At 40.3% G+C, this 16,588-nt stretch overlaps 3 pseudogenes; all 3 read left to right on the forward strand.

Moving 5' to 3' along the window:
• The first annotated feature begins 5,976 nt into the window (after positions 1 to 5,976).
• LOC138794309 (U2 spliceosomal RNA) lies at positions 5,977 to 6,119 on the forward strand (annotated as a pseudogene).
• A 4,545-nt stretch (positions 6,120 to 10,664) lies between these two features.
• LOC138794310 (U2 spliceosomal RNA) lies at positions 10,665 to 10,807 on the forward strand (annotated as a pseudogene).
• A 4,593-nt stretch (positions 10,808 to 15,400) lies between these two features.
• LOC138794313 (U2 spliceosomal RNA) lies at positions 15,401 to 15,543 on the forward strand (annotated as a pseudogene).
• The last annotated feature ends 1,045 nt before the right edge of the window (positions 15,544 to 16,588 follow it).

The following is a 16,588-nucleotide window of genomic DNA, read 5'->3' on the forward strand; positions in this document are numbered from 1 at the left end:
TGGACTCACGGGACAGGGATATAATATTACCGCTTTATAAAGCTTTGGTGCGGCCTCATCTGGAGTATGCTGTGCAGTTTTGGAACCCGATTCATAAAAAGGATGTTCTAGAGCTGGAGAGGGTACAAAGACGGGCAACTAAACTAATAAGGGGAATGGAACATCTTAGTTATGAGGAGAGATTAGGGGAGTTACATTTGTTTAGTCTGGAGAAGAGACGTTTAAGGGGAGATATGATTAACTTATTTAAATATATAAATGGCCCCTACAAGAAATATGGGGAAAAGATGTTCCAGGTAAAACCCCCTCAAAGGACAAGAGGGCACTGCCTCCGCCTGGAGAAAAAAAAAGTTCAATCTCCGAAGGCAACAAGCCTTCTTTACCATGAGAACTGTGAATCTGTAGAACAGTCTACCACAGGATCTGGTCACAGCAAAAACATTAGAGGGCTTCAAAACCGGCCTAGACAAGTTCTTAGACCAAAATAATATAAATGGATATGTATAGAACCTATCACCCCTCCCCCTTCCCTGTATCCATCCCCTTCTTGGTTGAACTTGATGGACATGTGTCTTTTTTCAACCGTATTAACTATGTAACTATGTAACTATATACTAGAAGTCCCCCAGGGGACTTCTAGTATATGTGTAAAAAAAATAAAATGTTTTGTCAATAAAAAGCCCCCCCCCCCTAATAAAAGTCTGAATCACCCCCCTTTTCCCAGGTTATAAATAAAAATAAATAAATAAACATGTTTGCTATCGCCGCATGCGTAATCGCCCGAACTATTAATTAATCACATTCCTGATCTCGCACGGTAAACAGCGTCAGCGCAAAAAATCCCAAAGTGCGAAATTGTGCATTTTTGGTCGCATTAAATCCAGAAAAATTTAAATAAAAAGATCAAAAAGTCGCATATGCGCAATCAAGGTACCGATAGAAAGAACACATCATGGCGCAAAAAATGACACCTGACACAGCCCCATAGACCAAAGGATAAAAGAGCTATAAGCCTGGGAATAGAGCGATTTTAAGGAACATATATTTGTTAACAATGGTTTGAATTTTTTACAGGCCATCAGATAAAAGAAAAGTTATACATGTTACATATCATGGTATTCGTAACGACTTGAAGAACATATATAATAAGTCAATTTTACCCCGGGGCGAATGGTGTAAAAATAAATACCTCCCAAATAAACAATATGCGGTTTTTTTTTTTCAATTTCACCACACATTTATTTTTTTTCCTGGTTTTGCAGTGTACTTTATGAAAAAATTCAGCTTGTCATTGCAAAGTACAATTAGTGGCGCAAAAAATAAGGGATCATGTAAGTCTCTAGGTGGAAAAATGTAAGTGCTATGGCCTTTTAAGCACAAGGAGGAAAAAAACGCAAAAATCGAAATTGGCTCTGTCCTTAAGGAGTTAAGGAGACAATACTATCATCTAGTAGAACCATAATATTCTAGTACGAAAATAATCTTATTAATGAGACAATGCTGCCATCTAGTAGAAAAATCATTCACTGATTTAATATTCTAGCTCCCAAATAATCTCATTTTTGAGACAATGCTGCCATCTAGTGGAACAATACTATTTTAGCTTTTAAATAATCTCATTCATAAATCAATGCTGCCATCGAGTGGAGCTGAAAAATATAACAGCTTTCCCCATGATAACAGTAATTATGCTACTCCCACACACGGTGTGACACTGCTGCCATCTAGTGGAACCATCTTTCACCAATATAATATTCTAGCACACAAATAATCTTATTAATGAGACAATACTGCTATCTAGTGGAAACATAATATTCTAATTCCCTTATTAATGAGACAATGCTGCCATCTAGTGGAACCACTACATAATATTCCAGCACGCCAAAAATATCATTAATGAGACAATGCTGGCATCTCGAGGAACTAGTGGAACTATAATATTCTAGCATGCAAATAATCTCATTAATGAGACAATTCTGCCATCTAATGGAACCATAATATTCTAGCATGCAAATAATTTTATTAATGATACAATGCTGCCATCTAGTGGAACCATAATATTCTAGCACGCAAAAAATTTCATTAATGATACAATGCTGCCATCTAGTGGAACCATCTTTCACTAATATAATATTCTAGCACACAAATAATCTCATTAATGAGACAATACTGCTATCTAGTGGAAACATAATATTCTTAATTCCCAAATAATCCTATTAATGAGACAATGCTGCCATCTAGTGGAACTATAATATTCTAGCACGCAAATAATTTCATTAATGAGACAATGCTGCCATCTAGTAAAACCACTATATTCTAGCACAAAATAGACTCTCATTAATGAAACAATGCTGCCATCTAGTGGAACCATAATATTCTAGCATGCAAATAATCTCATTTATAAGACAATGCTGCCATCTAGTTGAACCATATTATTCTAGCACGCATATAACCTCCTTAATGAGACAATACTGCTATCTAGTGGAACCATACTATTTTAGCTTCCAAATAATCTCATTAAGGAGACAATGCTGCCATCTACTGGAACTATAATATTCTAGCACGCAAATAATCTTATTAATGAGACAATGCTGCCATCTAATGGAACCATCATATTTAAGCCCCCAAATAATCTCCTTCATGAATCACTGCTGCCCTCTAGTGGAGCTGATAAATATATAGCAGCCTTCCCATGATAACAGTAGTTATCCTACTCACACACAGTCTCAACGGTGAGACGCTGCTGCCATCTAGTACAACTATCATTCACCAATATAATATTCTAGCATGCAAATAATCTCATTAATGAGACAATACTGCCATCTAGTGGAAACATAATATTCTAACTCCCAAATAATCTTATTAATGAGACAATGCTGCCATCTAGTGGAACTATAATATTCTAGCACGCATATAATCTCATTAATGATACAATGCTGCCTTCTAGTGGAACCATAATATTCTAGCACAAAAAAAAATCTCATCAATGATAAAATGCTGCCATCTAGTCTAACCATAATATTTTAGCATGCAAAAAATCTCATCAATGAGACAATACAGCCATCTAGTAGAAAAATCATTCACGGATTTAATATTCTAGCTCCCATATAATCTCATTAATGATACAATGCTGCCATCTAGTGGAACCATAAAGTTCTAGCACGCAAATAATCCTATTAATGAGACAATGCTGCCATGTAGTGGAACCATACTATTTTAGCTTCCAAAAATTCTCATTCATAAATCAATGCTGCCATCTAGTGGAGCTGAAAAATATAGCAGCTCTCCCCATGATAACAGTAATTATCCTACTCACACACAGTCTCAACAGTGAGATGCTGCTGCCATCTAGTGGAACCATCATTCACTAATATAATATTGTAGCACGCAAATAATCTCATTAATGAGACAATACTGCTATCTAGTGGAAACATAATATTCAAATTCCAATATAATCTTATTAATGAGACAATGCTGCCATCTAGTGGAACCACTATATTCTAGCACGCAAATACTCTCATTAATGATACAATGCTGCCATCTAGTGGAACCATAATATTATAGCACAAAAAAAACTCATCAATGATATAATGCTGCCATCTAGTGGAACCATATTATTCTAGCACGCAAAAAATTTCATTAATGATACAATGCTGCCATCTAGTGGAACCATAATATTCTAGCACGCAAAAAATTTCATTAATGATACAATGCTGCCATCTAGTGGAACCATCTTTCACTAATATAATATTCTAGCACACAAATAATCTCATTAATGAGACAATACTGCTATCTAGTGGAAACATAATATTCTTAATTCCCAAATAATCTTATTAATGAGACAATGCTGCCATCTAGTGGAACTATAATATTCTAGCACGCAAATAATTTCATTAATAAGACAATGCTGCCATCTAGTAAAACCACTATATTCTAGCACAAAATAGACTCTCATTAATGAAACAATGCTGCCATCTAGTGGAACCATAATATTTTAGCATGCAAATAATCTCATTAATAAGACAATGCTGCCATCTAGTTCAACCCATATTATTCTGGCACGCATATAACCTCTTTAATGAGACAATACTGCTATCTAGTGGAACCATACTATTTTAGCTTCCAAATAATCTCATTAAGGAGAGAATGCTGCCATCTACTGGAACTATAATATTTAAGCCCCCAAATAATCTCCCTTATGAATCACTGCTGCCCTCTAGTGGAGCTGATAAATATATAGCAGCCTTCCCATGATAACAGTAGTTATCCTACTCACACACAGTCTCAACGGTGGGACGCTGCTGCCATCTAGTACAACTATCATTCACCAATATAATCTTCTAGCATGCAAATAATCTCATTAATGAGACAATACTGCCATCTAGTGGAAACATAATATTCTAACTCCCAAATAATCTTATTAATGAGACAATGCTGCCATCTAGTGGAACTATAATATTCTAGCACGCATATAATCTCATTAATTATACAATGCTGCCTTCTAGTGGAACCATAATATTCTAGCACAAAAAAAAATCTCATCAATGATAAAATGCTGCCATCTAGTGGAACCATAATATTTTAGCATGCAAAAAATCTCATCAATGAGACAATACAGCCATCTAGTAGAAAAATCATTCACGGATTTAATATTCTAGCTCCCATATAATCTCATTAATGATACAATGCTGCCATCTAGTGGAACCATAAAGTTCTAGCACGCAAATAATCCTATTAATGAGACAATGCTGCCATGTAGTGGAACCATACTATTTTAGCTTCCAAAAATTCTCATTCATAAATCAATGCTGCAATCTAGTGGAGCTGAAAAATATAGCAGCTCTCCCCATGATAACAGTAATTATCCTACTCACACACAGTCTCAACAGTGAGATGCTGCTGCCATCTAGTGGAAACATCATTCACTAATATAATATTGTAGCACGCAAATAATCTCATTAATGAGACAATACTGCTATCTAGTGGAAACATAATATTCAAATTCCTATATAATCTTATTAATGAGACAATGCTGCCATCTAGTGGAACCACTATATTCTAGCACGCAAATACTCTCATTAATGATACAATGCTGCCATCTAGTGGAACCATAATATTATAGCACAAAAAAAACTTATCAATGATATAATGCTGCCATCTAGTGGAACCATATTATTCTAGCACGCAAAAATTTCATCAATGAGACAATGCTGCCATCTAGTGGAAAAATCATTCACTGATTTAATATTCTAGCTCTCAAATAGTCTCATTAAGGAGACAATGCTGCCATCTAGTGGAACCATAATATTGTAGCACACATATAATCTTATTAATGAGACAATGCTGCCATCTAGTGGAACCATAATATTCTAGCACATAAATACACTCATTAATGAGACAATGCTGCCATCTATTGGAACCATAATATTCTAGCACGCAAAAAAATCTCATCAATGAGACAATGCTGCCATCTAGTGGAACCATAAAATACTAGCACGCAAATAATCTTATTAATGAGACAATGCTGCCATCTAGTGGAACCATACTATTTTAGCTTCCAAATAATCTCATTCATAAATCAATGCTGCCATCTAGTGGAGCTGAAAAATATAGCAGCTCTCCCCATGATAACAGTAATTATGCTACTCCCACACAGTCTCAACGGTGAGACGTTGCTGCCATCTAGTGGAATAATCATTTACCAATATAATATTCTAGCACATAAATAATCCTATTAATGAGACAATACTGCTATCTAGTGGAAACATAATATTCCAATTCCCAAATAATCTCATTAATGAGACAATGCTGCCATCTAGTGGAACCATAATATTCTAGCATGTAAATAATCTCATTAATGAGCCAATGCTGCCATCTAGTGGAACCATAATATTCTACCACTCAAAAAATCTTATTAATGATACAATGCTGCCATCTAGTGGAACCATAATATTCTGGCACACAAATAATCTCATCATTGCTTCTCTGCCTTTTGGCTAAGATCAAGGGTAGTATCTGTTCTTACTGAACTGCCTTGACTTGATGGCTCGGGTCCTGGGGTACCCCCTACACTTGGCCTTTGGGCATCGGCGATTAAATTCGTCTTAAGCTCACTGCAGATATTGGGTGTAGGGCTATTCCCCAGGAATGAGAGTGAACCCTCCTCTCGGCCTGCTGCTCAATTGTCCTGTGCCTGACGGTTTGACCGGAGAACCACTTTGATCCCGCCTGCCGATGAATGAGCAACGAAGCCTTCAGGGTCTGCCGTGTGACAGGACACGGAACAAAGGACTGCCCGAAGGCAAAGACCTGCATCCTCTGTGGGTTAGAGGGGCACAGCTACAAGGACTGCCCGAAGAGAGAGCGAACGTGGTCATCTGTCCCAGCAGAAGCCCCGGCCAGCGAACAGCCAGCCGCAGCCCAAGCAGCATAGAAGCCCAAGGAGAAGGAGAAACAGAGGACGATGGTCCCTGCCCCTCCCCCCCTCCCTTCCTGTCCCCCCTGCCCCTTCCCCCTCCCCTCCTTCCGCCCCGCCCTGGTCCCCCTCCGACCCCCACTGAGGATCCCTCCCCTCCTATCCCATTGCCTCAGTGGGTCCCCTTTCCCCCTTCCCTTGCCCCACCCTCCCGCCCCACTCCCCTAACCCGGCAGCACTAACCCTTCCTCCCGCTGCCGAGGTTCCCGTAAGGCTCATCAATGTGTATGCCTCTCCTGAGAAGGGTGCGCGTCTGGAACTATTCCGGACCCTGCGGGCCCAGCTCGCAACCACCAGGGCTGTAGTGTTGGGCGGGGACTTCAACTGCCCCATAAAAGTGGACGGACGCAGCTCTGGGACATCTGCCAAGTTGGATGTCACATCCAAACTGCTTATCGAGATGGTGACCGAAGCATCCTTGCAGGACGTTGTTGGGTCCATCGGGAACGGCTCTGTTAATTATACATGGAGCCGCCCCGATGGCTCGCTCCGTTCTCGGATTGACTTTGTGTTTGCCTCTCGAGCAGTCAGGCAGACTAGGCACTCTATGGTTCTCTGCTTCTTCTCTGACCACAGGGCCATTCTGTTTCAAGGGGTTCTGGGCCATGGTTTCCCATCTGGCCCAGGCTCTTGGAAGCTGAATTGTGCTCTGCTGGCTCAGGAGGATGTTCTGGAGGAGCTTAGAGAGGCCTACATCATATGGCACAACGAGAAATGTATGTTTGATCGTGTTAGTGATTGGTGGGAATTTGTTAAGGTTGAATTTCGCAGTTTCTTTCAGGCCAAAAGTCGTCAACAGGCGTGTGGAAGAAAGAGGGACTTCAGGAGGCTCCAGCGCGAGCTGCGGTCAATGCAAGACCTTCTCCGGTGCAACTGGGACGTGAAGGAGGAGCTGGAGGAGACCAAAAAGAGCTTGCAAAGGCACTTTGAGGAGGAATCCCAGCGAATCATCTTCCGTTCCAAGGTGGAGAACCTGGAGAAGGTTTTTAGGAAACTCCATGCTGGCCACACGCTGCTGCCATCTAGTACAACTATCATTCACCAATATAATATTCTAGCATGCAAATAATCTCATTAATGAGACAATACTGCCATCTAGTGGAAACATAATATTCTAACTCCCAAATAATCTTATTAATGAGACAATGCTGCCATCTAGTGGAACCATAATATTATAGCACAAAAAAAAATCTCATCAATGATAAAATGCTGCCATCTAGTGGAACCATAATATTTTAGCATGCAAAAAATCTCATCAATGAGACAATACAGCCATCTAGTAGAAAAATCATTCACAGATTTAATATTCTAGCTCCCATATAATCTCATTAATGATACAATGCTGCCATCTAGTGGAACCATAAAGTTCTAGCACGCAAATAATCCTATTAATGAGACAATGCTGCCATGTAGTGGAACCATACTATTTTAGCTTCCAAAAATTCTCATTCATAAATCAATGCTGCCATCTAGTGGAGCTGAAAAATATAGCAGCTCTCCCCATGATAACAGTAATTATCCTACTCACACACAGTCTCAACAGTGAGATGCTGCTGCCATCTAGTGGAACCATCATTCACTAATATAATATTGTAGCACGCAAATAATCTCATTAATGAGACAATACTGCTATCTAGTGGAAACATAATATTCAAATTCCAATATAATCTTATTAATGAGACAATGCTGCCATCTAGTGGAACCACTATATTCTAGCACGCAAATACTCTCATTAATGATACAATGCTGCCATCTAGTGGAACCATAATATTATAGCACAAAAAAAACTCATCAATGATATAATGCTGCCATCTAGTGGAACCATATTATTCTAGCACGCAAAAAATTTCATTAATGATACAATGCTGCCATCTAGTGGAACCATAATATTCTAGCACGCAAAAAATTTCATTAATGATACAATGCTGCCATCTAGTGGAACCATCTTTCACTAATATAATATTCTAGCACACAAATAATCTCATTAATGAGACAATACTGCTATCTAGTGGAAACATAATATTCTTAATTCCCAAATAATCTTATTAATGAGACAATGCTGCCATCTAGTGGAACTATAATATTCTAGCACGCAAATAATTTCATTAATAAGACAATGCTGCCATCTAGTAAAACCACTATATTCTAGCACAAAATAGACTCTCATTAATGAAACAATGCTGCCATCTAGTGGAACCATAATATTTTAGCATGCAAATAATCTCATTAATAAGACAATGCTGCCATCTAGTTCAACCATATTATTCTGGCACGCATATAACCTCTTTAATGAGACAATACTGCTATCTAGTGGAACCATACTATTTTAGCTTCCAAATAATCTCATTAAGGAGAGAATGCTGCCATCTACTGGAACTATAATATTTAAGCCCCCAAATAATCTCCCTTATGAATCACTGCTGCCCTCTAGTGGAGCTGATAAATATATAGCAGCCTTCCCATGATAACAGTAGTTATCCTACTCACACACAGTCTCAACGGTGGGACGCTGCTGCCATCTAGTACAACTATCATTCACCAATATAATCTTCTAGCATGCAAATAATCTCATTAATGAGACAATACTGCCATCTAGTGGAAACATAATATTCTAACTCCCAAATAATCTTATTAATGAGACAATGCTGCCATCTAGTGGAACTATAATATTCTAGCACGCATATAATCTCATTAATTATACAATGCTGCCTTCTAGTGGAACCATAATATTCTAGCACAAAAAAAAATCTCATCAATGATAAAATGCTGCCATCTAGTGGAACCATAATATTTTAGCATGCAAAAAATCTCATCAATGAGACAATACAGCCATCTAGTAGAAAAATCATTCACGGATTTAATATTCTAGCTCCCATATAATCTCATTAATGATACAATGCTGCCATCTAGTGGAACCATAAAGTTCTAGCACGCAAATAATCCTATTAATGAGACAATGCTGCCATGTAGTGGAACCATACTATTTTAGCTTCCAAAAATTCTCATTCATAAATCAATGCTGCAATCTAGTGGAGCTGAAAAATATAGCAGCTCTCCCCATGATAACAGTAATTATCCTACTCACACACAGTCTCAACAGTGAGATGCTGCTGCCATCTAGTGGAAACATCATTCACTAATATAATATTGTAGCACGCAAATAATCTCATTAATGAGACAATACTGCTATCTAGTGGAAACATAATATTCAAATTCCTATATAATCTTATTAATGAGACAATGCTGCCATCTAGTGGAACCACTATATTCTAGCACGCAAATACTCTCATTAATGATACAATGCTGCCATCTAGTGGAACCATAATATTATAGCACAAAAAAAACTTATCAATGATATAATGCTGCCATCTAGTGGAACCATATTATTCTAGCACGCAAAAAATTTCATCAATGAGACAATGCTGCCATCTAGTGGAAAAATCATTCACTGATTTAATATTCTAGCTCTCAAATAGTCTCATTAAGGAGACAATGCTGCCATCTAGTGGAACCATAATATTGTAGCACACATATAATCTTATTAATGAGACAATGCTGCCATCTAGTGGAACCATAATATTCTAGCACATAAATACACTCATTAATGAGACAATGCTGCCATCTATTGGAACCATAATATTCTAGCACGCAAAAAAAATCTCATCAATGAGACAATGCTGCCATCTAGTGGAACCATAATATTCTACCACTCAAATAATCTTATTAATGAGACAATGCTGCCATCTAGTGGAACCATACTATTTTAGCTTCCAAATAATCTCATTCATAAATCAATGCTGCCATCTAGTGGAGCTGAAAAATATAGCAGCTCTCCCCATGATAACAGTAATTATGCTACTCCCACACAGTCTCAACGGTGAGACGTTGCTGCCATCTAGTGGAATAATCATTTACCAATATAATATTCTAGCACATAAATAATCCTATTAATGAGACAATACTGCTATCTAGTGGAAACATAATATTCCAATTCCCAAATAATCTCATTAATGAGACAATGCTGCCATCTAGTGGAACCATAATATTCTAGCATGTAAATAATCTCATTAATGAGCCAATGCTGCCATCTAGTGGAACCATAATATTCTACCACTCAAAAAATCTTATTAATGATACAATGCTGCCATCTAGTGGAACCATAATATTCTGGCACACAAATAATCTCATCATTGCTTCTCTGCCTTTTGGCTAAGATCAAGGGTAGTATCTGTTCTTACTGAACTGCCTTGACTTGATGGCTCGGGTCCTGGGGTACCCCCTACACTTGGCCTTTGGGCATCGGCGATTAAATTCGTCTTAAGCTCACTGCAGATATTGGGTGTAGGGCTATTCCCCAGGAATGAGAGTGAACCCTCCTCTCGGCCTGCTGCTCAATTGTCCTGTGCCTGACGGTTTGACCGGAGAACCACTTTGATCCCGCCTGCCGATGAATGAGCAACGAAGCCTTCAGGGTCTGCCGTGTGACAGGACACGGAACAAAGGACTGCCCGAAGGCAAAGACCTGCATCCTCTGTGGGTTAGAGGGGCACAGCTACAAGGACTGCCCGAAGAGAGAGCGAACGTGGTCATCTGTCCCAGCAGAAGCCCCGGCCAGCGAACAGCCAGCCGCAGCCCAAGCAGCATAGAAGCCCAAGGAGAAGGAGAAACAGAGGACGATGGTCCCTGCCCCTCCCCCCCTCCCTTCCTGTCCCCCCTGCCCCTTCCCCCTCCCCTCCTTCCGCCCCGCCCTGGTCCCCCTCCCACCCCCACTGAGGAATCCCTCCCCTCCTATCCCATTGCCTCAGTGGGTCCCCTTTCCCCCTTCCCTTGCCCCACCCTCCCGCCCCACTCCCCTAACCCGGCAGCACTAACCCTTCCTCCCGCTGCCGAGGTTCCCGTAAGGCTCATCAATGTGTATGCCTCTCCTGAGAAGGGTGCGCGTCTGGAACTATTCCGGACCCTGCGGGCCCAGCTCGCAACCACAGGGCTGTAGTGTTGGGCGGGGACTTCAACTGCCCCATAAAAGTGGACGGACGCAGCTCTGGGACATCTGCCAAGTTGGATGTCACATCCAAACTGCTTATCGAGATGGTGACCGAAGCATCCTTGCAGGACGTTGTTGGGTCCATCGGGAACGGCTCTGTTAATTATACATGGAGCCGCCCCGATGGCTCGCTCCGTTCTCGGATTGACTTTGTGTTTGCCTCTCGAGCAGTCAGGCAGACTAGGCACTCTATGGTTCTCTGCTTCTTCTCTGACCACAGGGCCATTCTGTTTCAAGGGGTTCTGGGCCATGGTTTCCATCTGGCCCAGGCTCTTGGAAGCTGAATTGTGCTCTGCTGGCTCAGGAGGATGTTCTGGAGGAGCTTAGAGAGGCCTACATCATATGGCACAACGAGAAATGTATGTTTGATCGTGTTAGTGATTGGTGGGAATTTGTTAAGGTTGAATTTCGCAGTTTCTTTCAGGCCAAAAGTCGTCAACAGGCGTGTGGAAGAAAGAGGGACTTCAGGAGGCTCCAGCGCGAGCTGCGGTCAATGCAAGACCTTCTCCGGTGCAACTGGGACGTGAAGGAGGAGCTGGAGGAGACCAAAAAGAGCTTGCAAAGGCACTTTGAGGAGGAATCATCTTCCGTTCCAAGGTGGAGAACCTGGAGAAGGTTTTTTAGGAAACTCCATGCTGGCCACACGCTGCTGCCATCTAGTACAACTATCATTCACCAATATAATATTCTAGCATGCAAATAATCTCATTAATGAGACAATACTGCCATCTAGTGGAAACATAATATTCTAACTCCCAAATAATCTTATTAATGAGACAATGCTGCCATCTAGTGGAACCATAATATTATAGCACAAAAAAAAATCTCATCAATGATAAAATGCTGCCATCTAGTGGAACCATAATATTTTAGCATGCAAAAAATCTCATCAATGAGACAATACAGCCATCTAGTAGAAAAATCATTCACAGATTTAATATTCTAGCTCCCATATAATCTCATTAATGATACAATGCTGCCATCTAGTGGAACCATAAAGTTCTAGCACGCAAATAATCCTATTAATGAGACAATGCTGCCATGTAGTGGAACCATACTATTTTAGCTTCCAAAAATTCTCATTCATAAATCAATGCTGCCATCTAGTGGAGCTGAAAAATATAGCAGCTCTCCCCATGATAACAGTAATTATCCTACTCACACACAGTCTCAACAGTGAGATGCTGCTGCCATCTAGTGGAACCATCATTCACTAATGTAATATTGTAGCACGCAAATAATCTCATTAATGAGACAATACTGCTATCTAGTGGAAACATAATATTCAAATTCCAATATAATCTTATTAATGAGACAATGCTGCCATCTAGTGGAACCACTATATTCTAGCACGCAAATACTCTCATTAATGATACAATGCTGCCATCTAGTGGAACCATAATATTATAGCACAAAAAAAACTCATCAATGATATAATGCTGCCATCTAGTGGAACCATATTATTCTAGCACGCAAAAAATTTCATTAATGATACAATGCTGCCATCTAGTGGAACCATAATATTCTAGCACGCAAAAAATTTCATTAATGATACAATGCTGCCATCTAGTGGAACCATCTTTCACTAATATAATATTCTAGCACACAAATAATCTCATTAATGAGACAATACTGCTATCTAGTGGAAACATAATATTCTTAATTCCCAAATAATCTTATTAATGAGACAATGCTGCCATCTAGTGGAACTATAATATTCTAGCACGCAAATAATTTCATTAATAAGACAATGCTGCCATCTAGTAAAACCACTATATTCTAGCACAAAATAGACTCTCATTAATGAAACAATGCTGCCATCTAGTGGAACCATAATATTTTAGCATGCAAATAATCTCATTAATAAGACAATGCTGCCATCTAGTTCAACCATATTATTCTGGCACGCATATAACCTCTTTAATGAGACAATACTGCTATCTAGTGGAACCATACTATTTTAGCTTCCAAATAATCTCATTAAGGAGAGAATGCTGCCATCTACTGGAACTATAATATTTAAGCCCCCAAATAATCTCCCTTATGAATCACTGCTGCCCTCTAGTGGAGCTGATAAATATATAGCAGCCTTCCCATGATAACAGTAGTTATCCTACTCACACACAGTCTCAACGGTGGGACGCTGCTGCCATCTAGTACAACTATCATTCACCAATATAATCTTCTAGCATGCAAATAATCTCATTAATGAGACAATACTGCCATCTAGTGGAAACATAATATTCTAACTCCCAAATAATCTTATTAATGAGACAATGCTGCCATCTAGTGGAACTATAATATTCTAGCACGCATATAATCTCATTAATTATACAATGCTGCCTTCTAGTGGAACCATAATATTCTAGCACAAAAAAAAATCTCATCAATGATAAAATGCTGCCATCTAGTGGAACCATAATATTTTAGCATGCAAAAAATCTCATCAATGAGACAATACAGCCATCTAGTAGAAAAATCATTCACGGATTTAATATTCTAGCTCCCATATAATCTCATTAATGATACAATGCTGCCATCTAGTGGAACCATAAAGTTCTAGCACGCAAATAATCCTATTAATGAGACAATGCTGCCATGTAGTGGAACCATACTATTTTAGCTTCCAAAAATTCTCATTCATAAATCAATGCTGCAATCTAGTGGAGCTGAAAAATATAGCAGCTCTCCCCATGATAACAGTAATTATCCTACTCACACACAGTCTCAACAGTGAGATGCCGCTGCCATCTAGTGGAAACATCATTCACTAATATAATATTGTAGCACGCAAATAATCTCATTAATGAGACAATACTGCTATCTAGTGGAAACATAATATTCAAATTCCTATATAATCTTATTAATGAGACAATGCTGCCATCTAGTGGAACCACTATATTCTAGCACGCAAATACTCTCATTAATGATACAATGCTGCCATCTAGTGGAACCATAATATTATAGCACAAAAAAAACTTATCAATGATATAATGCTGCCATCTAGTGGAACCATATTATTCTAGCACGCAAAAAATTTCATCAATGAGACAATGCTGCCATCTAGTGGAAAAATCATTCACTGATTTAATATTCTAGCTCTCAAATAGTCTCATTAAGGAGACAATGCTGCCATCTAGTGGAACCATAATATTGTAGCACACATATAATCTTATTAATGAGACAATGCTGCCATCTAGTGGAACCATAATATTCTAGCACATAAATACACTCATTAATGAGACAATGCTGCCATCTATTGGAACCATAGTATTTTAGCTCCCAAATAATCTCATTCATGAAACAATGCTGCCATCTAGTGGAACCATAATATTCTAGCACACAAAAAAATCTCATCAATGAGACAATGCTGCCATCTAGTGGAACCATAAAATACTAGCATGCAAATAATCTTATTAATGAGACAATGCTGCCATCTAGTGGAACCATACTATTTTAGCTTCCAAATAATCTCATTCATAAATCAATGCTGCCATCTAGTGGAGCTGAAAATATAGCAGCTCTCCCCATGATAACAGTAATTATGCTACTCCCACACAGTCTCAACGGTGAGACGTTGCTGCCATCTAGTGGAATCATCATTTACCAATATAATATTCTAGCACATAAATAATCCTATTAATGAGACAATACTGCTATCTAGTGGAAACATAATATTCCAATTCCCAAATAATCTCATTAATGAGAAAATGCTGCCATCTAGTGGAACCATAATATTCTAGCATGTAAATAATCTCATTAATGAGCCAATGCTGCCATCTAGTGGAACCATAATATTCTAGCACTCAAAAAATCTTATTAATGATACAATGCTGCCATCTAGTGGAACCATAATATTCTGGCACACAAATAATCTCATCATTGCTTCTCTGCCTTTTGGCTAAGATCAAGGGTAGTATCTGTTCTTACTGAACTGCCTTGACTTGACGGCTCGGGTCCTGGGGTACCCCCTACACTTGGCCTTTGGGCATCGGCGATTAAATTCGTCTTAAGCTCACTGCAGATATTGGGTGTAGGGCTATTCCCCAGGAATGAGAGTGAACCCTCCTCTCGGCCTGCTGCTCAATTGTCCTGTGCCTGACGGTTTGACCGGAGAACCACTTTGATCCCGCCTGCCGATGAATGCATCCTCTGTGGGTTAGTGGGTCACAGCTACAAGGACTGCCCGAAGAGAGAGCGAACGTGGTCATCTGTCCCAGCAGAAGCCCCGGCCAGCGAACAGCCAGCCGCAGCCCAAGCAGAATAGAAGCCCAAGGAGAAGGAGAAACAGAGGACGATGGTCCCTGCCCCTCCCCCCCTCCCTTCCTGTCCCCCCTGCCCCCCCTGCCCCTTCCCCCTCCCCTCCTTCCGCCCTGCCCCGGTCCCCCTCCCACCCCCACTGAGGAATCCCTCCCCTCCTATCCCATTGCCTCAGTGGGTCCCCTTTCCCCCTTCCCTTGCTCCACCTTGCCGCCCCACTCCCCTAACCCGGCAGCACTAACCCTTCCTCCCGCTGCCGAGGTTCCCGTAAGGCTCATCAATGTGTATGCCTCTCCTGAGAAGGGTGCGCGTCTGGAACTATTCTGGACCCTGCGGGCCCAGCTCGCAACCACCAGGGCTGTAGTGTTGGGCGGGGACTTCAACTGCCCCATAAAAGTGGACGGACGCAGCTCTGGGACATCTGCCAAGTTGGATGTCACATCCAAACTGCTTATCGAGATGGTGACCGAAGCATCCTTGCAGGACGTTGTTGGGTCCATCGGGAACGGCTCTGTTAATTATACATGGAGCCGCCCCGATGGCTCGCTCCGTTCTCGGATTGACTTTGTGTTTGCCTCTCGAGCAGTCAGGCAGACTGGGCACTCTATGGTTCTCTGCTTCTTCTCTGACCACAGGGCCATTCTGTTTCAAGGGGTTCTGGGCCATGGTTTCCCATCTGGCCCAGGCTCTTGGAAGCTGAATTGTGCTCTGCTGGCTCAGGAGGATGTTCTGGAGGAGCTTAGAGAGGCCTACATCATATGGCACAACGAGAAATGTATGTTTGATCGTGTTAGTGATTGGTGGGAATT

This window comes from Dendropsophus ebraccatus, chromosome 5, assembly GCF_027789765.1.
Source record: "Dendropsophus ebraccatus isolate aDenEbr1 chromosome 5, aDenEbr1.pat, whole genome shotgun sequence".
Lineage (NCBI taxonomy): Eukaryota > Metazoa > Chordata > Amphibia > Anura > Hylidae > Dendropsophus > Dendropsophus ebraccatus.